This window comes from Meles meles, chromosome 10 (assembly GCF_922984935.1).
Source record: "Meles meles chromosome 10, mMelMel3.1 paternal haplotype, whole genome shotgun sequence".
NCBI classification, from domain to species: Eukaryota; Metazoa; Chordata; class Mammalia; order Carnivora; family Mustelidae; genus Meles; species Meles meles.
Genome location: NC_060075.1, coordinates 1,302,443 through 1,325,686, shown reverse-complemented (window position 1 = coordinate 1,325,686; position 23,244 = coordinate 1,302,443). Strand labels below are relative to the sequence as shown.

Genomic DNA, 23,244 nt, shown 5'->3' with positions numbered 1-23,244 from the left:
CGCGTGGAAGCAATGCTGCGGAGACCCGGCCCCCCCGAATCTAGCCGCCCTCATCGCGCTCGCAAGTCACACGTTCCCGCCCTCCTCCCCCTCCTGTGGGCGGTGCTGGGGGCCCCCGCTTCTAAACGGTCTGTAACCCTAAAGGGGGCCAGGCGGGTGGCTGAGGGGCCCTGACGGGAAGGGACAGCAGCGTCCACGGAGCACGGCCCCGTGCCTGTGGTTGTGTCCATCTGAAGCCAGGACGCACGAGCCCCTCGGGCACCGCTGTAGCGAGAGTCATCTCGGAGCAGGTGGTGACCTTGCGGGCTGCTGAGAAGGGGACCTCGGGGCCCGTCTGCCACACTGGCCTCAGCGCCGGGAGGGGGCAGGGCATGAGACCGAGGAGGGGAGACTGCACGGTCCCTCTGAGGGACGGATGCAGGCTGTGCTCAGGCCCATGTAACAGCGTGCTGGGCAGTCGTGAATAGAAAGCCCTTCGGCAGCCCAGCCAGGGAAATTTGAACAACGTATCAGATCTCAACACTCAATATACAAAATCTGGTGATCCCACTTTTTTAGATGAGAAAAGTTCAATTGCGTAGGAAAATAGCGAAGGGAAAATGCCCCAGGACATAAGGCCATGCCCGCACCACTCAGGGACAGGGTCCGGGCAGCCTAAGTGACCTTCCCAGGGCTCTGCAGCGTTCCAGAAGTCCTAGGAGGGGCTCAGGCTCCTTTTTCTTCGGACGGCACGAACGCCAGCGGCCACAGTAAGAGGGGGGAGCAGACCTCTCCGGGGCGCCGGCCGGCGCCTTCTCGGCTGGCTGTGGGCTTCTGCACCGCGGCCCTGGTGGCTGGGCCTCCCGGGAGGGGACGGTCGAGCGCATCCAGCACGGCGTTTCTGAGGCACAGACCCCTTCGTGTTTTAAAGGAAAATCTCAGCCAGCGTCAAAGCAACCGTCTCAGGACGACCTTCCACAGGAGGCCCGAGGCTGAAACCGGGCCGGGACGTCAGAAGTCGGGGCCGAAGCCCAGCGCCCACCTCATGGCCTCGTCTGGGGCACCGCGTGCCCCACCTTCTCTGAGCCGGTGGGGGCACGTGGAGGTCGTTCTGATGCCCCGCGTGCCCAGGGCCTGGCCTTCCGCGATAGCCCCTGCCCGCTGTGGGGGCGATCTGACACCCGGGGGGGCCTTCTGCAGACAGCGGCTGGAGCCGCTCCACAGGGAGGCCGGCGCAGGGGAGGCCTGTGCGGGCAGGGCACGCGGGGAGAGGGGCTGGGGAACGGGGTGGTGGGGAGGGGGTAGGACACGGATGGAGAAAGGCAGGGATGTGTGGCTAACGCTCGGGACCGGCCGGCCCCACTCTGGACGAACCACTGAGCGTGTGGCTTCTCTCTCCACTGAGCGCCCCGGCTGCTGGGGAGCACGGCAGGGAGAGCCCCTCCCCACCTCCTGCAGCCTGAGCCGCTGAGACCCCACAACGGGGCGACTCCTAGCCACCGTCCGTCCACCTTCCTCACACCCCTGAGGCGGAAACGTAAGCGAGCCTCACGCCCACGGCGCACAGAACTCGAGGCTCTTCAAGCAAAGCAAACATCTTCCCGTCACACAGCTCAGGCTGCTCAGCTCCCGGCTCGGAAGCCGTCGTTCCCCACCGTCCCCGAGGCCACGGAGCCGTCTGCACACAGGATTTTCTGCCGCCTCTCGAGCCTGTCGGGTGAAGGCCGTCTTGCCGCTGGGACTCGGAGAAAGTGACCAACGCCCGCGTTTACACAGACGTCCGATCCCCACCCGCCTGCAAACGCCACCCGGTGGGAATCGCCTGTGGCTTCGGAGACCCTCAGAGCCAGGGCGGGAGGCCAGAGAGTGGGAGCGCGTCCCGCGGGCCCGGGCTGACCACCACGGCGACGGTTGTCCGTCAGAACGCTTTCTGCTCTGAGGGGTGCAGCTCCTGAAACGGAAGTTTGCTTGACAAATGTAACGCACTTATGACGTTCCAGAGCGGGATTAGCTCCTTCTATAACAGTCTAAATCGTAGGCAAATCTGCACATTTGGGCTGTAAAAGCTCCAAAGCTGTGACCTCAGGGCTCTGTCTGTCCGTCTGTGACAGGACATGCCACGGGGTTCAGAGGTGCTGGGCTGAGTTCCCGTGACCAGCACACAGGCCCTAGGTGTTCTGCTCTAAGTCCCCCATGCGTGCCCACGCATGCCCCACCCAACCCGCTGTTCCCGCTGCGCTCGGATGTCCCCGGGACAGACCGGCGCCTGGAGCCGGCCGCGTGCAGGAAGCTGGGGCGGGCAGAAGGCCTGTGCTGAGCACACGCTTGTGAGGGGACCGAGACGTGGCCAGCAGGGGAGGGGGTCCCTGGGGGCCCACATGCAGAGAGGCGCCACGTGTGGGTTTGGGATGTCGATCCCCCGGCTGTCCGCCTGCCCCTCCCCCGGCACAGGTGTTTCTGCCTCTCTTATCTCAGGTCTGCGTCTTTGGATGCTTTATTTAGGCAAAACCCCAAAATCACTCTTTGTGGGGGAAGGGATGCCCCGGCAGGTGCTGTCAATCAAGGGCTGACCAGGCTGGAAAGTGAGGATGGCTCACAAGACCCGCCAGGACCCGGGCCCTCGAGGGCGCCTCTATGGCCGTCCGGACACAGAGACCTGCACGGCGTGGCTGCTCCCGAGTTGCGCCTCTGCCACGGGCCACACCCTGCCATGGGCCGCACCTCTGCCGCAGATACAGGGCAGACCCGGGCCACAGATACAGGGCAGACCCGGCTGTGGAGTGCCACACCCCACGGACCAGGGTTAGGGAGGAGCAGCCCCTCCTGCCTCGCCCTGGTCTTCAGCGGGTCCACGAGCCCCCGAACACACATGTCCCCTCCACGGTCTCGGCAGACGTGCTGCGGACTCGGGCCTGCGGGCCGCACCAGTGAGTCCCACACGTCTCACCTGTCCCCGCCTGTCCCGCGTCTCAGACGTGGGCTCTGCGTCGTCCGCTCCCACCTTCCCTCCCCCAAGAAATGGACACAGATCTCCAGCTGCTGAAGCCACTATTACTTTGGGTTTCCCGTCACACTCAGTCACACTAATCCCGACTGAATCATGTCTGTCTGCCAGGGAACGGATATCCTCTCGAATACGTCAGAACACCAAGTCCGCTTCCAAACCGCCACTGCGAGCAGGGGCTACCCTGTCGAGAGTGTGAGGACACAGCCCAGGCCCTCGCCGCCTGCGGCTGTTTGCCACGGGGGTGGACGCTGGCGGGCAGCTCGGGGCTCTCTGTGATGGGGGCCAAGCCGCGGCCCCTCTGGGCTTCGTGGGGGACTTCGTGGGTGAGGAGCCGGGCTGGCCGCCCCTTCCCGCTTCCCCTCTCTGCAACCCTGTCTCGCTCCAGGTGCCGTCTTGGGGAGTCAGCGTCCCCCGACGGCCTCCACCCTGCTCATGCGCCCTCGCTCTCTCACGTAAACCCATAAAATCCTTCCGGAGCCGACAGGATGGCTCCTGTCGGTTGGGCTCGAGGGTCCTGCGGTCGTCTAGGCTCGCCGGCTCCTCTCGGTCCTCCCACAGCTCTCGCGCTCTTGCGGCGGACTCCCAGTGGGCCGCCACCTGCGTGGGGTGGACACAGACCCACACACGCGGGGACTCGGGCTGCCCGGTGCCCCACGACGCCAAGAACGGGCCCAGATCCGGGCAGTGGCGGGGGTTTGCGCCCTCTCCGCGGACAGCCACGGCCCCAGGAACTCAGCCTGTCCTGTGGACGCTCCCGGATCCTAGGTGGCCGGGCAACGGGGTGTCACCAGAGGAGGACGGCCAGGGCTCCTTTCCCAGGGGCCCACCCCTGCATTCCGGACGCTGCGACCCAGGGCATGCGAGCCCTGCCCTCCCCACGGCCCCCCACCCCCCAGCACTCCTGTTTGGGATTGCGGATTTCTCACGGTTTCTCAGGGCGGCGGCTTCTTCGGACAGCCGTTTTTGTTCTCTTTTCTGAAAAAGCTTAAAGAAATGCCTCGTGGGTGGGCGGACAGACTCCGACCCCGGCTGCCAGCGAGGTTCCTCCGGGGTCCACTGCTGGCTTGAGACCCGTGGACACAGTGTGTGGGAAGAGCCTCACCCAGGACTCACAGGCGAGGCTGGACAGCCCCAGAGCAGCCGGGCACGTTCACAGCGAAGCCAGTGCCCAGAGGGAGCTGCTTTGGGCGGGAGTGAGGCATCCCCATGCCTCAGTTTACCCCACCATGGAACGCGGCTGCACCGAATGCACAGAGATCCCTGGGGAGGCTGAGACTGGACACCTGGGGTGTCGGCCTGCGAGCTCCTTCCCGCGCGTGGCCTGGACACGACGTCCTGACTTGTGGACGAGCGCAGCACCAGGGCCGGGAACGCTGCGTCCCAGACCCTCGGCGCCACGGGGAGCCTCGCCCTCATGCGGTGAGAGGGGCAGGGGAACGAGGAAGAAGCTTTTCCAGAACACTCTACAGGGGCTGGGAGATGCCAGGGACGACCCCGCAGACCAGGGAGCGCGGACACGGCCCCCGCAGCTCTGCACGGCGGAGGGACGCCTGCTGCCAGGCTCCTGCGGGCGGAGCTCAGAGCTCCAGGCGCGGGAATCCCGCTGCTGCCGCGGGTGCACGCACCCCTCCCTGCACGCAGCTCTGTTGTCTCGGAAACGCGGAGCAGGAGTGGCCTGGGGGTGGGCGGCCAGTGTGCAGGGAGACGGCCACAATCACGCAGCACTGCCCACATGGCCGCGGGACTGACTCCGTTGCTGGCCGTCCCGGTGCCAGGGCCTGGCTGCAGCCCACGGGGCCCGCGCTGAAACACGGTACGTGCTCCGTGGCCCGGCTGCTGGAGCCAAGGCCCGAGCCTGAGCGTGGGGACAGGGTCTATGCCGTGGAAAGTGGCTCACGACAGAGTGGCCCCCGACCCTGCGCACACCCGCCCTCGCTGGAGAGGTGTGGCCAGTTGCACAACAGGTCTGGTCCCCTCGGCCTCCGTTTGGAGGCCCCCGTCCTATGCGGGGCTGGCCAGGCCACACTGTCGGGGCTCTGAGAACCGGGTTCTCACTGGGTCTTTCCTGGTCCAAGCTGAGAAGTTCTGTTCTGGGACTTTGTCCGGAGCTACAGGGCCTCAGCCACACATGTGTGCGGACGACTGTTCCGGAATCTACCCGAGCTGCCCACCTGCCCTCTGGATGTCCTGACCCCGTTCACGACCACGAAGGGACCTGCCCTCCCCCTCCTGACTGCAGCGGGGGTCTCACGACCTTGCGGGGCAAAGGGTCGTCACGGTGCCTCACTAGGAGAGTCACCGCCCCGGCCGCAGCACCTGGCCGACCTGAGATCCAAGTGTTTTGACTGGGCTTTACACACAAAAAGCTCTTTAACACGAATAATCAAGGACTTTCTATAGGGTCATACTAAGCGCAAGTCCTTTATTTTCCTTAAACCAAACCTGAAAACACAGTCAAGCCTGATCGTTGTACATGGACTTTTCTGGAAGGGCAAAGAACAGAAGGCCCGAGGGAAGGAGGGTGCCGGTGTGGGAGGGATCGTGGGGGCAGGAGCATGGATGACAGGCTCCGGGACGTGCCCAGAGGAGGCCCTCGGGCTGGCGGTCCCTCCCGCAGGCAAGAAGGGCCCAGCACGCCCGTTCTGTGCCCGTCGGCCTGTGCCTTCCACGGTCTCACCGTCTCGTCACTGGGCCCGAGTCTGTGGGAGCGCCAGGGCCGTGCAGGCAGGTGCACACGTCATTCCCACAGCAGGAGGAGACCCACCAGGAAATGAAAGCGTAAACACTGCTCACTGCTCACCCTCCGCACATCACACCAGCCCCTCGTCCTTGGGTCATCTTCCCCACGTTCGGATACGGGGTAGGACCCGGAATCCTGCATTGAAAGACTTGGCTCCTGCTCTCCCAGCATCTCGCAGAGGAGCGGGGGCGTCTGGGCGCGCCCGTGGGCACGGCGGGCACACGCACGGGCCCTGAGATGTGGCGTGCGTGTGGGCTCGGGGCTGACGGGACAGGAGGACGCCAGCTCCAGCGAGGTTCTCGCCCAGGGAACGCAGATCTCCTCTGCTTCTGTGACACGAGAACCGTCCAGGGTGAAGATCCGTGACGGCCACGGATGCACCCCTCCCCTGGGTGCCCCGGGGCACACACACAGCCTCCAAGAAGGGGGCATGACGTCACAGCCTCGTTGGGAGGCCTCCGGTGGGACCGTGCGCATGGAGTCCCGGGCTGAGAGCCCCAGAGGGTGAGGGCGCACTGCTGCAGGCGCGGAGGGTGCCACCGAGGCCGGTGGAGCATGGCTCGACGCCAGAACCCCCATGAGCGTCCCCCGCAGAATCTTCATTGCAGAGACGCAGAGGCCAAGGTTGGGGCCAGCTGCCTGCCCCACAGGGTCTCAGCCAGTTTCTGGAGCCACAAAGCTGACCCGCGGCCGGGGCTGGTGAGAAGGGCCGGCAGTCAGGCGGAGAGAGCTCCACGGACACAGGGGGCTGCCGGCCTCTCCTGGCAACCGGGCTGCACAGCACGTACCCCACAGCCCATCTGAACCCGCCTCCCTCCGGCTGGCACTCCTGCCCTTCTCGCAGGAACCCCTCACTCCGGTGGGTCACCTCACGCAGGCCACATGGGGACGGAGTGGAGTTCAGGCTGGGGGAGCTCAGGCTCGTGGGGGCTCAGGCCAGCTGTGGTGAGGGCGCTCCCCCACGGCCGGGTGCCTGGTGAGTCGGGCACACGCTCTGCATGAGTTTCCTGACCACAGTCATCTTGGGTGGGCTGAGGCTTCCTAGAACCGTTTCCGGATAGTGTCCCGCTCCCAGCGTGTCCGTGCCCCAGACGGTGTCTCTGCTCAGATGGGATGCTGATGGGGTGTGGTGGGCCCTTCCAGCCAGCCACGAGCTCCCGGCCTGCCCGCCACTGCAGGCGTCCGTGTGGTTGGCACCAGGGTGGCACAGAGTCAGCGTGTCAGAGGAGCTCCCAGAGACCTTGACGGAGGTCCCGCTTGTTGCCGACTCGAGGAACTCAATCCAAGATCCGCTTACGAGAAGGTAAAGCCAGGCAGGCATAAATCAAAGGCCAGCTACCGACTTCCTGCAAACAGGTGGCAAGCGACAGGGGCCTGTCCAGGGCACAGCCGCGACCTCCCCGCTTGGGCTGGAAGGCGGCCTCGGAAGGGAGGGAAGTGGACTGACAGGTCCCGGTCGCATCGGTGGGGCCCGTTACGAGAAATGATCACTAGAGTATGTTGCTTGAAGTCATGAATTCAGTAAAAAGATGATGTCACTATGTCTTCAAGCGACGTATCTTGAGCATTCCAGTTTTTATTATTTTCTAAGGGAAACTGATTACATCCTCGTATTGAAACTAAACACGATTTTAATTTCAGGTGTGTTCCGAGTGCTCCCTGTCATGCTGCGTGTGCCCATGCCGGTGTCAGACGCGACCAGGCACGGCACGCTCGTGAGCCCAAGTGTAATTTAAAATATGTAATCCATTTTTAACGAGGACAACTAAATTTGTTTCCCTAGAAATGTATTTTAGAGTCTGTAATAAAGTGTCTTCTCCGAGGAGCCACTTAGAGCCAGACACAAGCATCGCAGGCCCTGCCCCCAGCACGGGTCCGGGCCGCGGCTCCGGTCACCTGACTGCTGGGTCACCAAGCTGCTTGGGGAGCGGATGTCTTCGGAAATGACATGCACAGGCTTCTCCCATCCAACAGATCACGATCTGGGGAAAAGGCCACACGCATGACTGGATAAGCACGCAGATCTGGGCTCGGTGTTGTCCCTGGGGCAGGTTAAGAGACGCGCCAGGGAAGCTCTATGTGCAGAGGGTCCAACAAGAGGAACGAGGAAGGTGGGAAGCTACTGTACGGAGGACTCACTGAAACGAAATGCAGGACGTCGCCCGAATCGGTCAGCAACAGCGTCCTACGACACAACGAAGAAGGCTGCCCCCACTTGCCTGCAGCTCTGTGCGCTAGGCACGGGCTCTGTGCTGACCCCAGCCTTGTGCAGGCTCAGAGCCCATCTGGGAGTTGGGGCGCTGGGTCCGACAGGGCCCTCAGGCCACAGAGCCGCCACCTCGCCCTGCCATGCTCCCGGGGCACCCTGACCCCCAGCTGGGCGTCTCCAGAGACACAGCGTCACGACGCCCTCAGCAGGCACTCTCCCCGGTAGCGATGCCCTCCTGGTTTTCAGTGCCCTGGATGCCACGGAAGCTGGCTTCTCGGTACCCACACATCGGGGGCCTGTGCAGGTGGGAGCCAGGGGCTCCCTGCCCGACCTCCCTCCTAGGCTGCCCTGCTCCAGCAGGTGCGTGGGGAACGGGCCCACAGTCTCACAGTCTAAAGCCCCACAGACCACTCATTAACGACGAGGAAAGAAGCTGTCTTTGTAGAGGAGTAAGGCGGTGCCCACGACCTTCACCAACGGACACAGCCTCGTCTGAACTGGGAACACCGACACCGCCCCCTCCTGACATGACACAGTGGGGAGCCCGCGACAGACCCCACCTGTCAGCCAAAGTCTTTCCTCTGAAACTAATCACCCGGGGAAGAGACAAACCCAGACGAAGCGTCATCACGGCAGGACGGCGGGCCCCGTATCGCCGCACGCTGCGGAACCGGGGGCCAAAAATACAGCCAAGCGGACAGACAGGACGAGGACTTGAGGATAAAGAAAAGCAGGAGACGGGACACCATTGCTGCTTGACTGGAACCTGGACAGAAAAGACACACTTGTGAGTCAGCCCATGGCAGTTTTAGAAGGTTGGGGACAGACTTGCAAACACTCCCTCCAGATAGACAGACGGGTGACGGGCTTGAGGACGTGGAGTAGAAAGGGAACGGCTGGGGAATCCAGATGAGGAATATGGATGTTTGTTCTACTGACTTTCACCTGGTTCCAAAGTGTGGAATTTGCACACCCCCTCTGTGACCGCTCTACGTCTGCGCTTTCTACGAGGTTAGAAGACTTTTCTCTCTGGGCTGGGCTGGGATTTCTTCCCTGCATCTAGCTGGTGGGGGCTGACGTGTCCAGCGAAGAGCCAGACAGCTCGGGAGGGGTGGGCAGCTCGGGTGCCCTCCTCGGTCCTCCCCCGGTGGCACTGGGTGGGGCGGAGAAGGAATGGCAGCGGTGACCAGGGGTCCGGGGAGGGTCCACAGCTGTGTTTCCGACAGCCTGCACCTGGTCAGGCCGGAAGCCACCACGCTGTCCTCAAGCCGCCGGCACCTGGTTCCCCACGAGGTCCTCCCGCCCCGCGGAGAGCAGTGACCAGGGAGAGCAGCTGGCAGCCCTGGGGGACGGCAGACCGTGTAGCCCCGGGCCTGTGACGGACCCTGCCGTGGTGGAACGGCAGCCCGTCCCGCCACACGCTCGCAGGGGAGCGTCTGCAGAGCTGAAACCCAAGTGGGAAGTACAGTAGGACGGGAAGGTTGGACCCGGCGGTGTCCTCCGACAGAGGGCCGGGGGGGTGTCCCGACCCCACAGGGCTGTGCTTGTCGACAGGACGAATCCTGTCTGCACAGGCGAGTCGGGGACGGCTGTGGCCCGGCAGGACTGTCGGGTGGGGCTGTGTGCACCCACGGTGTCTGGGGCCTCTAACCCCCACAGACGGGTACTGCTCCCACGACCGTGGGGTTAGTTCTTTTCTGGTTGCCCCCAGACAGCACCAAGGGGCGGGAAGGGAGCAGCGAGCCCGCCACGGAGCCCGGCTTGCCCTGGGCTTGGCAGCCGCACCACTTGGAGCCCGCGTTAGCAGTGTAATTGGCATCAGGCTTGGCGCGTGACTCCCGTTCTGTCTCATGAGCAGGAGGATTACTTCAGACCGATCAGAGACGACTGCATCTTGCAAATTACCTCGGGCTGCGACTGTTTCGCACTTTGCCGAGTGGGCTCTGCCGATGCAGGAACGCTAATCCGTGCGGGTCTGTTAAGGACGGCTGCCTTTTTGTAAATGGGAGACGGAATACTTTGTTTTTATTTTAAATATAAATTTGAGGAGCAGGCGGACGGCAAGAAAGTTCACTGGTTCAGCTGAGCAGACAGATACACCCACAACGGCGGTTTTATCCTGACTGATGAGTGCATCCAAGCTTCCCCAAACCCAGATGCCCCGAGATCCCATAAAAGCCACCGTTAAAAAAGGAATAACGGGGGGAGGAGGGAGAAACGCGATCTGCCCCGGTTTTCAGAGGCCCGCGTCTCGTGCCGATACTGGCTTGAGAGACTGAGCAGGGAGCAGCTCTCCGACTCCCCTCCCTCTGGCAGCAAAGGCAGCAAGAGGGCCCGGCTGGGTTGGGGGCCCGGGCCGATGGTGGCAGCGGGAAAAGTTACCAGCCCGGCCCCAGCGGGAATCTCGGACAACTAGTCAGAAAAGCCTTCTTTGCGCCCAAGTTCTTCTAAGGGACGAGAAGAGACACGTACCCAAGGAGGGCAGGGACGCCGTCCAAGGAGGGCAGGGACGCCGTCCTTGGGTCACAGGTGTTAATGGACCGTGAGCCCGGGGAATGGCGCTGTGGCCGCTGGTATTTTGGGTCCAGTGTCAAAGCCGTAAGTGTTCTCGTGTCTCCCGTCTTTAACAATATTTAACAAATATTTAACGAATGTTAAACGAATATTCTTGGGATTTCCTCCAGATATAAGTTGATATTTTGCTTTTCAAAAGCAAAGTCAGTAGCCTCCCGGACATGGTGTGAGCCTCTGAGCAGCGCAGAGGGGGCAGACCAGCTGCACAGCCCTGTCCGGTCGTGTCTGTGGCACCTGGTACTTCGGAACCATCTGCGAGGCGTCCGTGCGACACGGAACCTGCAGCTGCTCCTCAGCCCGTCCCGCCCACGTCCTTCGAACCTCTTCTGCGACCCCTGTTCCACCCGTCCATCCGCCAGCCCCCGGCAGAGACAAGGGAGGCCGCGCAGTCGCCTCCCACCAGAAGTCCCGTGTGGCAGCAGAGGGAAAGGCACGCGAGTGACCCGTCCCAGTGGAGGGGAGCGGGGGCACTGGGGTTGGCCGCGGACAAGACTAGTCTTTGTCTGAGAAGGAGCCCGAGCACAGAGAGGACCCGGCAACATGGGACCCCTGAAAGAATGTTCTAGAACAGGAAGAGGCCCCACACCCAGAGCCTCCGTGAGATCACCTTCCAAACAGGACTGGGGCCAGAAGCCAGGGCCACATGAGAACAGGCATCGCATGGTGACAGCCGTGGGGACGTAAGTGCAGAACGTCACACAGACTGCGGACAGGCCAACAGGGGCAAAGAAATGAACGACAGGCGTGGAATTCACATTCACATCAGGGACAACAGGCTGCGGCAGGGTCCGATGTGAGCCTGTGAAGCTTCCAGAGCAACAAGAGAAAGCTCAAGGAACGAAGGGGGCAGCAGAGGTGTCCATCGACTCAGGGACACGCTTCCCAAGAGAGACGGGCGTCCGGGGAGAGAACCAATGGCCGGCGGCAACTCTAGCAAACGCCTACTCGAAGACATTCCACATCTGAGAAAACCCGGGCATGAAAACCCAAAGGTTCTACACAACCAATCCGGCATGCTCGCTGCACCAAACGACCCACGCCGACCCCTCACTTCACCGCAGATGATCGTGACAACGGAAATGACGCCGGTGAATGAAAAGAGAGTAAGGGGAACTGTTAAAAACAGAAAACGAGAAAAGGAACTATTTCTCTGCTCAAGGGTGAGCGAGGACCCTCCAGACACGGGAGCGGTTGGCGAAGTCCAGAAGGAGACGGCAGACACACGGCCAGCACAGCTCAGCCTCTGCAGCTTCCAAGGGTGTAGGAGCGAGCTGGGAAGCATCCGGCACAAGGAAGACGGACAACAGAGGCGCAGGAGCAGAGTGCTCCCAGGAGCAGGACAAGACGTGACCCAGCACGACCGATATGTCTAAGTTTATGCAAAATCAAAACCACAGATTCAAGCAACGAGATGACGCCATGATTTGCCTTGAAGATGGCAGAAACCTTGGCAAAGCTCTGGCCCCCGGTGCTGCTGAGGGTGTGCTTGCGGACGTGCGTGGTGCAGGCAGGCAGGGGCGCCCGTGGTCAGGGAAGGCGTGCAGGCAACTGGACCCTCAGAACGCAGAGACTTAGAGGGGCCGGCGCGCTCTGGCCTGGTGCTGGTGCTTGCGTTTCTAGAAGTGGCTCTTTCTCAACAAGCCTCACGGACCACATCTAGGCACACGGGTTTCAACGGCAGCAAGATTTGTAACAGTATGAGTTGCAACAAATTTGTAACAAATCACAACAGTGATTTGTAACAGGAGACCACCGACCGCGATCACTGTACAGAGAACCCTACGCTCCCCGCTCCCCGGACAGGACCGTAAACTCCTGGACACGCCAAACGGACTAGGTGAAGTACAAGACGGAACTCTCCGCGGGATGTGTGTTTTGATGTGTATTTTATAAACACATTACGTATTTCTATACATAGACATTATTCTATAAGGAATACCAGGTAGCAAGTAAATCTGGGTGGCAGAATTATAATTGCTTTACTTTTTAAAATTTTATAATTCTGCATTTTCTAAGTTTTGTACATAAGGATTCAATAGAGCAAAACAAGTGTTTTAACAAAAACATGCACTTCGGACTCCAGAAACGCAGGCGGCTGCCTGTGGTTGGTGCGATGACCCGTGCTGGCTGGGCACCGCTGTTCTGTTTCCAGAGACTTTCCAGTCGTGCCTCCAAATCTCCGTTTGCATGTCAACCTTCATCGTCCACCTCCTGGTCCCCTGCCTGCCGCCCAGGTCCTCATCCTCCCTCCCTCTCCTGTCAGGTGTATGTTATGGACCAGGCTGACGGATGGCTAAGCGGTCATTGGTGCCCCTCGAGAGAGCTGGGGCTGAACGACGCACTGGGGGCCTCGGGAGCCCAGGGCCAGGGAGCCAGTTGGACGAGGGCCGTCAGCTTCGCCTCTGCACAAAGCCCACATCAGGTGCCTCGGTCATCCCCACGGCCCCTGAGGCTACATCCTTGTCTCTGTCCCTGCGCCTGAGCTGGCCCGAGAGCTCGTGCCACGCCGGCACAGACAGCCAGTGAGCGGGCTCCCCTTCGTGAGCATCCTTCCACAGCAGCACAGGGACGTGTCCGTGTCCCCGGCTGCCCCGGGCTCTGACGCGGGGGCTGGTCCTGCACGCCGTATGCTCCCTCCCCTGCCTGACGCAGCACACGGGCACGTTTTCATGTCTCTTCCCTGAAATGTGCCACCATGACGTCTGCTCACACCCTGTCCTCCGTCCAGCGGCCTCTGAAACTGTAGCGTCTTCGTGAAGTTGCCTCTGCTGACTACACCCTCTTGAAAAGCCAATGACTCATACGGGCGGATCAGCACCTCACTGTGCTCTAATTATGTACTTGGGCGTGGCCGCGGGAGTGCGTGGACAAGCGTCCCCGTGTCTGTCAGCACCGCGCCGACTCTGGGCACAGATGGCGCAGTGTCTTTGCCATGAACTCACTTCAGTCCAGACAGTAGTGGGCGTGTGTCTGTCCAGCCAGGTAGCAGGGACGGACAGCCCTCAGGTCGTCAGAGGGCAGGTCTGAGCGTGAGGGCTGTTCCAGTCGAAGCAGCAACACTGTTCCAGGCAGACACGAGGTACAAGGCCACCGTACCAGCAGCCCTGGGCCAGCAAAAGAGCAGCGGCCCCTGGCAAGTCTGTGAGGCGGGGTTGTGGGCTCAGACCACTCCTCACAATCAGAATCGGTCCCTTTCCTGATGGGTGAGGGCTCCAGGTCGGCCTCCTCGGTCCCTCGGGGAAGACGACAGCAGGGCCGGATGTCGGCAGAGCAGACCCAGCCTGGTTCCCCCCGGGGAGCTGCTGCCGCGCCCACATCTGCAACGGGTGCCACTGCCGACCCCCAGGCCCCTTTGCTCCGTCTCGCTGCCCAGCCGAGCGAGCAGGCCGCCCGCGCCCCGTGCGCTCCGAGCAGTGCAGGGGAGCCGGCTAGCCGCGGGCTCCTTCCGGTCTCGCGCCGTCCTTCCGCAGGAACGGCTCCGTGCATCGCCGGCGCGCAGAAAGCAGGCGGGGACAAGCAGGACGGGACTCTGACGTCCACTGAGACGAGACAGGAGGAGGGTCTGGAACAGGAGACAAGGTCCTGTACGCGTTCTTCCTTCCCTTTCAGCAACCGGCTGGGAGGCGAGTGGCGGGAGCCGCCGTGTGCAGGCCGACCCCCGACACCAACGGACCCCACGGCTGCGACAGGGCCGCCCTCTGTCCTGCGGGTGGTGGTTGTTTTTTCTCTAAACTTACAATTTTGTACTTGGGCTTCAGCTGAAACTCAGGTGAAGGGCTCCACCCCCAATGACAAAGCTCTCCTAAAATTATCCTGTTTGTAGCCGTTACCAGCACACACTGTGGCCAGGAGCTGCACTAGGAATGGTCACGACCGCGGGGGCCACGGTCAGGGGCTCCCTGAGGCCCTGGACCGGGCCCCCCACTTGGGGACCTTTGTGTCCCGGGGCTGAGAGCGCCCCTGTTTGTACATTATTAGCAGCCTGTGGACGAGCAACGGAGCTTTCACAGGAGAAAGAAGTGGGGTTCGACATGGAAGCGGGAGCAAGTGAAGCTCAAGAAACCGTTCTCCCCACAGTTGATGAAAAAACTGGCAGCTGTGAGGGTTCCGGGCTGCTCCCCCGCCTGTCATGGGCACACCTTCTGCGGTGCCCTGGGACACGCCGGGCTCAGGGTGGACACTTCCCGCCCCCTCCCCCTCCTTCCCCGCAAGGCAGTGCTTTGTGCGGCCAATCCTTTAAGGGTCAACCTCAGAACTGGAACTTTCTCTCTCTCCAGTCGCATCCAATTAAGTGTCTCAGACCGCCCAGCACTCAGCCCTTTGGGGCGGCCCGGCTGTCAGAGAGCTGGGAACACACGCACATTTTAAATCAATGTGCAGGTCTCCAGCCCATACCTGGTGTTCTAAGTGGCATTATTCACCGGCCCCTTTGTGCACGGAGCCGGGACTTGACGCTGCGCCTCCTCCCGCCCGGCCCGTTTACGGAGTCATTTCAGTGCAGTGCAAGCAGGCGTCGCGTCCACCTGGCCGTCTGCCGGCTACAGACCCATTTGCTCTTATTTTTCCTGGGCGAAGAAAAGGGAGTTTGGAGCGTGAAGGTACAGCCGGGCGCAGACGTCAGTCTGTGAGCCATGGCGGGAGGCTGGCCATTTTACTTCCCGCCCCGGCCCTCAGGGACGCAGGGACAGGGCCCTACAGGATCTCGGCCCCGCTGTCTGTGGGCGCAGAGCCTCCCTCTGCCCGCAGGTGTGGCGGGCACCGATGGCGTGGGGGAGGGACGCCTGCGGGCTCGCGCTCCTGCCCGGGAAGAGGCCAGGCGTGAGGAGATGATGGGCAGAGTGGGTGCCAGCATCTTCTTCAGGGAAGGCGGGCGACATCTGCATCCCAGCCCGCGGACGTGGGATCGCTGCGTCTGGTCGGTGCCCTTCCCCAAACTCACGCTCTGAGAACGTCGTCACGACAGTGAAAAACAAGATTTTTCCCTGTAAAATTAAATGTCACTCTTGATAGCGTAATATCTGAAACATCGCCTTCCCGGGTCCACACCAACCCTTTGCACAGAAAATTAAACTCTGTTTATTGAGTGGATAATGTAGCCTTCCGATGTGCGAGGACCCCTGCTAGGTGAGAAATTAAAAAGCTGCACTATAAACCCTAATGGTATGTATGAAATACAAAAAGAAGGTAACTTAATTGGTAATCAGAAGAAATCATAAAACTAATCATGCAATTAATGTCTTCAAAAGCAAGCGTCTGAGGTGTGTATAATTACAAGAAAACAGTGCGGTGGTGGCGGGGCATTAATGAACTCTTCGTCCCGCGGGGGCCGGTGCGGGTCTGCAGGCTGGTCTCCGACTCCCGCACCTGCTTCCTTGCTTCGCGTCCCCGAAGTCTGATGGGCTGGGGCTGCCCCCGGAACATGCAGGGCTCCCCCTCACCGGCCGTCCTCCCTCCCGGCCCCGGGGGAGGGCGAGGCCGGGAGTGGCCGTTGGGCGCAGGTGCTGGGGAGAAGCAGTGAGTGCGCACAGACATAATGCCTTTGGGGTTTTTCCCCCAAATGCAGCACAACAAGCCAATCAACAAGCGCTTTGTTTTGTGGGCACAGGCTGAGAAAGGGAGCCTGCGCTTGGACATGACCAACCGTGGGCGGGGGTCTGACGGGGGTTCGTCTGTGGACGAAGAGGGGAATGGCACAGTCGCCGCCTTCACTCCAGAGAGCCGCCTAACGGGTCCTACGCCAGGGGTTCTGATCTGACGCCATCCCCCGGCTTCCCAGCTGGCCGAGCGGTGACCGGTTCACAGAGAGGGTCGTGGGGAGGAGACTCTGGGGCTCCCGTGCGCAGGAAAGGCTGGAGTAAGGTCTGCTGGCCGGGGAGCAGAGGCCACGCACAGGAACTCTGCGGGAGCCTGGAGCGCCGAGGGCAGCCTGGGACCGTGCAGGGGGTGGGGGGCTCCTTGCAGGGCTCAGCGGCCCCAGCAGGAGGTGCAGCAGAGACCCCAGAGTGGACGGCGGGTTTGAGGCCGAGGCACGGAGGCCGGGGTGCTGGGAGGGCGGGACGGGCTGGCGGAGCCCGGCTACCAGGGGCCTGGGATCCCAGACAGTTCTCAGGAGAGGGAATTCCTTCCCCAGCACAAGCACCGGCGGGTGAGGAAGGCAGGCCGGGTCGCAGGAGGCTCCGCATCCCGGAGGTCGGTCCTGCTCCTCTTCCCAGCCCTGCGCCCACTGTCGTGCGGGGTGAGCGTCCGCCGTGCGGGGTGAGCGTGGGGCTGGCTGGGTCCACGCGTCCTCAGGGAGCTCCAGTGACCCCAAGATCCCGGCAGCGAAGACGGCGCATGTTTCCTGAGCCTTCAGCGACTCTGTTCCTGCAGTTTGTTCTCACTGGTCTGACCGGTGGTCCCATGGGCAGCCTGGGCACTTGACTTTCTGGTCCACCCAATGGTCCGTGCTCTGTCCCAAACAGACAGACAAGAAGCAGGGACCAGGGACATGAGGGCGGGCTGTCCTGACCCTGCAGGGGCCTTGCGAGGAGAGGAACCCCCAGAGCCCCCATGTCCGTGGAAACTTGCGGGCGGGCGGGACCTTGGCACCAGTGGGAGAGGGAAGGACCACTCAACTCGGGGTCCATATGCGATCGAAGAAAATCAGATCAGACTGTGGTTTCTCAAAATACTTGAAAATTTACAGAGCAAAGCCCAGATGTGAGAACAGTCGTGAATGTGTCAGAGGGAACAGGGACTCAGCCAAGTGCCCCTCGGAACTGAGGCACAGAAACCAGAGCGCAAGGCGGGTGCAGCGTATTCAGGTTAAAGGGTGCCTCTTTGGTGCCTCAGAAACACTCGTCGAAATTGGCGGTGGAGGGTGTCACCGATCAGGGACATTCTGGCCACCCTGTGAGACCGAGTCCGCGGTACCCCGGTCCTTGGGTGACGGCAGGAGGACAGCTGCCTTGTGTGTGGACGACAGAGGAGGCAGGGGCCGTGGGAGGGAAGGACCTGCAGTTTGTGTCCTGGGAGAGGAAAGGAGTGGCGTGAGGCTGTCTTCTCTCGCCTGCCCCGGAACAGCCCGGCTCCCCTCGGAGGGGCACTGAGCCACAGGCTGGGGACGGGGCTCAATGCAGGCGGCCTCCGCGGACACGTGCTCCGAGGACACGGACTGTTCCATCAGCGAGCGGGAGATGCCCCTCGTAGGGACACCAGAGCGAGGTGGGCTCCTCCTGTGTGGCGGCAAGAACAGGGAGGGCATCCCAGCCGGCCGGTCAGTGAGCTGCACAGAGGGCAAGCCTCGGTCCCTCGCTGTCGTGATTTCACACCGTGTCACGCAGGTGCTCACGGGTGCTTCCTTCATGGCATTGGACGCATGTTAGGCCCTTGTGTGTGGGGCCTGCGGCTGCCCGTCCCAGGGACAAAGTCGGGCCCGAGAGCCAGGAGAGCCCCAGAGCTGGTCACGGCCCCCAGGCCTCCCGTGCAGACAGTGAACTTTCTCTCCAGAGCATCACCTGCCGCGCCCAGACCTGCACGGCCCTGGAGCACCCCCGCACCCTGCCCCCACCTGCCTCCACAGCACAGAGGCCAGAGGGCAGGCGTGATGCCACGGGGGCTCAGTGCCCCAGGGTAGACCTTCACCCGGCTGTGGGTCTTTGAGGACAGGTCAGCGGATGGGCCGATCGCCAGCGTGGCTGGTTTACAGAACTCTGCACGGCAAAGCCCAACTTCATGTCCTTGGATGGACAGTGGTCTCGGGGCGATGGGTGACTCTCTAGGTCCTTTCACGGAGGCGAAACCTCATTCCCAGCTGACCGAAGATGGGGTGAGGCTGGGAGAGCACAGAAGGGTTAACCCTAACCCTAACCCTAACCCCCCTCCTGCTGGACCCAGACCAACTCGGAGCTCCTGCTCAAGGTCACGGAGCTAAGTGGTCCAGAAGGCCAGACCTCTACTCTGAGCCCAGCGGCTGCTGAACGGCTCCACGGCTGTTGGAGTCCGTCTCGACTCCGAGGACGGCCAGCATGGGTGAGCGTGGGGTCTGCAGTTGGCAGGAACAGATGGATTCCGCAGCTCTGAGAACGCTGGCTCCCGGCTTCTCTCACTGAAAACAGACCCGGAGGGGCGCCTCGTTCTTCTTCCTCCGCCCTGCCTCACTCCTATTTTCTAGCCTCCGGCCACGGATGTCTCCAATGGCCTGCAGAGTCCTAGCCGCCGGCTCACCTTCCAGACACCGGCCGCAGGTGCCGCTCAGACGGGCGCGCCACATGGGCCCTGCCGGCACAGCTCCCTCCTTTCCTCTGGGTGTGCGCCCTGGGCCAGGAGGACCATCAGGGTTCTGTCACCAGGGAGCAAGGGACACGGCAGAGACGGGACAGCGTGGGGGCTGGTGGGGCTCCCCTGTGAGGCCCCTGGGCGGGCCAGGCTTCCCCGCACCCGGGACTATCCTGCAGACCAAGACTGAACTTCCTGCTTCAGCTCACAGGACCTTCTGTTCAGAGGCTCTTGGCTTAAATAAGTTGTTGGATCAAACGTTCTTTCAAGTGTGGAAAGAGGGGGAGGGAATGTTCCTAAAGACGGTACGTTCTCTCTGCAAACTGTATCTCTGGGACTTCGGAGAGACGCGGAGGGGAGAGCGGCTGTGGCCACCCTGGGCCACGTCCCACATGGGCCTCGTCCAGCGAAGGGTCTTGTCCTGCACGGGAGCAGCGTGCGGGTGTTCTCACCTGTGCTCTGCAGGGATGCGGTCATCGTGCCGCATCCGGAACGTGGCCCACCCAAGCCACTGGATGGACTTCCTTCCGTCCCTTCTGCGGGACTCCACGGCGGGGGCCGTGAGGAGACCCTGGCCCCCAGTTTCTGGAGGGACAACACAGTCTGGATGCCAGGAGATGCCAGGGGTGTGGGGATCCGGTGGGGCAGGTCCAGCCTGGGGCTCAGGGGGCCTCCCCCCCCGCAGCAGGTGGCTGCCTCCGTGGGCTGATGGGGATCCAAGGTGCCCACCTGGCATACGGGAGCCCCACGCACAAAGCAGCCCCCTCTGAAGTGTGTCTTCTGGGCCAGGGTTTTCTTCACTTTCCTTGGTCTGCCCCAGCGGGGAGGTGGGGGGATTCCTGCAGGGCAGGGGCGGGCCTGGGGGGAGGCAAAGCAGGGGCAGTGACGCCGGCCCCCAGCAGGCCCTCCCTCCCCGCCCAGCCCGCCTCCTGCAGGCCCCACACAGCAGCGGCCTCTCCCTTCCCTTTCGCCTAATGAACGTCGGCGGTAATTACCAGCCCCTGAAAAGGGCTCCAAAGGGAGTCTTTTCATCATTCTCTTAATGAGGCCATTTTGGGGCCCCTCCACGGGGTGATAGCTAAGCTTCAGAAGCACATGCGTTATTTAAATAATACAAAGAACATCAGCCGAGAATCTAAATTATCCCTAACTTCTCAAAGTCATCAGAGCATGTATCCAAAAATTCAGACAAACGCTGCTCATGAATAAACCCTGCGCGGAGAGAAAGCCCCGGAAACCCCAGCTTAAGGGCGTCCCCCGCCCGGATTCAGCGACAGAGGGCAGTCCTCCCGTCCCGGCCACGGATTTGTGGGAGCCAAGCGGCACTTACTCTTCGTAGGGGAAGGCGGATCCTGGCTGGGTCACAAGCCACGACCCCGGTCCTGCTGGCAGGGGCGGCTGGCTTCGGGGACGGACTCGCCGTGTGGCGCCGTCTGGTGTTGGGGGTGCAGGCGGCCGGTCGGCTCGTGGGGCGCCTCCGGCAGGTGCCTTCACATTGGCTTTCCTCCATGTGGCTGCAACCAGACACACCCAGCAAGCGGCCAGGCCGTGTGGTGCAGAGACTGTCCCCGGAGGGACCGCGTTCTCTCCCGCAGCCTCTGCGGCCCCCGGCCCCCACGGGCACGAGCAGCAAGACACCGTGGCTCAAAGCTTCTCGCCTTCGGCACAGAGCCCCGACACCCTGTGCTCGTAACGGAGCCAAATGCTTCCTCCTCGTGCGGCGGGTGCACACACCCGCCTCCCTCGGGGCCCCCCGACAGACCCGCAGGAACTTGTTACCAGAACGACACGTTGAGTGTGGCGCGTGACGGCTTGTAAACAAACAGAGCCGTCTGTGCTGAATTTTTGGTCTGAAAACCGTACCTGAACGTGTCCAGCTTTCAGACACAGCTTCGGTTCGGGTGCTGCCTACCGTTGCCTCAATTCTTGAAATAAGCTAAAAATATCTCAGGGTCACAGCAAACAGAGCTAATTACTTACACAGAAATTATTTTAAGACAATCCTCAAGCATTAGCAAGTTCTTTAGCCGATTACTTACGCTTTCGCCCCAAAGCACCAACTTATTTTCAGAAAGCGATTCGGTACGTCTCTCCGGAAAACAATGCAGCAGCAGGGGCAACGCGGCCCTCACTTCAGAGCAGGACAACGCCCGCTGCGCTGAGCCGCTCCGGGCACGAGCCTCGGACAACTGGGCCCCAGACGGAGGTCTGGAAATTTTACTCTTTAATTTCTGGGCCACCTGGGTGGCTCAGTGGCTTAAGCCTCTGCCTTCAGCTCAGGTCATGGTCTCAGGGTCCTGCATCGGGCTCTCTGCTCATCTGGGAGCCTGCTTCCCCCCACCCCTCTCTGTCTGCCTCTCTGCCTGCTTGTGATCTCTGTCAAATAAATAAATAAAATCTTAAAAAAAAAATTTCTGAACTCAGCCTCCTTTCCCACTAAACGATTACTCGTAAATTAAATATTTAAATGACTTTATCTTAAAAAACATTTCTGCCCAGGTGGCGTTGGGGCTTCAAAAAGGAAGGTTTCAATTTCTTCTCCTATTTCCTTGAAAGCCACTAGGGACACAGGTGACATCTAACCCTGGAGACCCACCACTGATGGCGTGAGGCTCAGGGTCGTGGACGCTCATCACCCGGTTTGCGAGGGGGAACGCTCCCCTGGCCGCTCTTCCTTTCACCGTGAAAAGCGTTACTTGGATGAAGCTGTTTCTCATCACTGCGAGGGGAAGGCTGGCTCAGAGCCCACGGCAGACACGAGGCAGACAATGGGGTGTGAGCCCCCACCACCCCAGACGGCTGCCCCTGCTGACCCCCAAGCACGGACATCGGACCCCCCCCCTCCCCCCAGCAGCTCCCTGCGGTGGGGCTGGGCCACTCCTGGCCAGTCTGAGGGTGAGTGAGCCCGCAGACGGCAAGGGAGACAAGACTCAGCTCCTGCCCACCCAGAGCCGAGGGCGGAACCAGAGGAAGGTGGCTTTCTTCTTCAGGACGCTCCCACCCCAGAGGGGAACCAGTGGCCTCAGACTCCTGCCTGGACTACCAGCGCCCCGCGAAGAGGCCACCTGCTGACAAGGAGCCGTCTCTGGACAGAAGCGGTTACACGGTGAGGGGGCTGGGCTGGGGTCCCCGAAAGGGGAATTTGCTCCGTTTGGCCTCCTCTCTGTCCCCAAACACCTCAGGGCACAGGCCTCTGTGTGTGTGACCTTCGTTTAAACGCTGGGGTGGGGATCCTCCGAGGCCACAGCCCAGTCCCTTCCTGACCGGGTGGGGGTGGCATCTGTCACAGTCGAGTTGGCCCCCGGGCGAGTCTCTACAGTGACCGGCGGAAGGAAGAGCGCCAGGCCGGGCTCCGCATGGGAAGTCCTGCCGTCCCAGCCGGGTCCTCAGCCACAGGAACACCTGCCTTGCTTGTTAGGGGCTGAGCCATGTCCCCCAACACCTGTGCTGGAGCCCCAACCCCAAGAACAAGCACATGACCTTGTGTGGAGAGGTCAGCAGGCGACAGTGAGTTCACCAAGGTGACCCTAATGTCATGAGTCTCGTGTCCTTATAAGAAGAGGAGGCCAGGACACAGACACGTACAGGGGGACGACCACACGGGGACAAGATGCCGTCCATAGCCCAGGGAGCGAGGCCTCGGGAGGAACTAACCCTGTGACACCTCGCTCTGGGATCCCCACCCCAGACTTTAGCACAAGCAGGGAAGTCAGGGTCTGTAAGACCAGCTGCCACCGTAGAGACTGGACGCACAGGGTGCAGCGCGCGGGCTCCCGAAGGAAGAAGCCAGGTGGCCGACGCGGGCATCAGGGCTCGACTTGGCGGGAAGGAGCCTGAGAGCTGCACGGTGCAGGCGTGCCCAGGGGCTACCGGCCAAGCTGCCGGGGGTGCTGGCCGGCCTGCAGGGGCACCACGGGCTGCTGGCCTCGGAGCCGGCTGTGCCAGAGCCGCGTCCTGGGGATGGCCGTGGCAAAGCTACCTGCTCCCTCACGGCGCAAAGGGGTGTCGCTGTGCCGTCGCCCACGAATGCTGAACTGAGGGGACCCCACGGCGCTGGGGCCACGGGCTTGCCTGAGGGAGGGGCCGGGAGGGACGGAAAGTGGTCTGTCGCTGCCTCCTCCAGCTGTCCAGCGGGATGTTTGAGACAAAAAGGACCGAGTTTTTGAGAAGCAGCAGTGACATAAAGATGAACAAGAAAAAAATCCCAGCCCTCAGATCAGTAGAAATCATCTCGCTGGTCTGTTCTGAAACGCTTCTACCTGCCCCTTTTGAGCACTTGCCAATATTCACTGATTTACTGATAAAGCCTCCGCCTGCGACTGCACACACCGCCCGGGTTGTAGAACATCCAGGAGGAGGACAAGGCGGAACGAGCAGCGTTTAAACACGTAATTACGCGATGGCGCAGGAGACGTCCGCTCCGCGAGCACTTCGACAGTCGCCATTCTCACGAGAGTCGTACGCTCACGTGCTTCGTTC

At 61.7% G+C, this 23,244-nt stretch overlaps 1 protein-coding gene across 3 annotated transcripts in view; it reads right to left on the bottom strand.

The window, feature by feature from the left end:
• The window catches only part of PTPRN2 (protein tyrosine phosphatase receptor type N2), a 692,851-nt gene that overhangs the window by 181,566 nt on the left and 488,041 nt on the right, over positions 1 to 23,244 (bottom strand). The gene's annotated exons all lie outside the window — the stretch shown is intronic.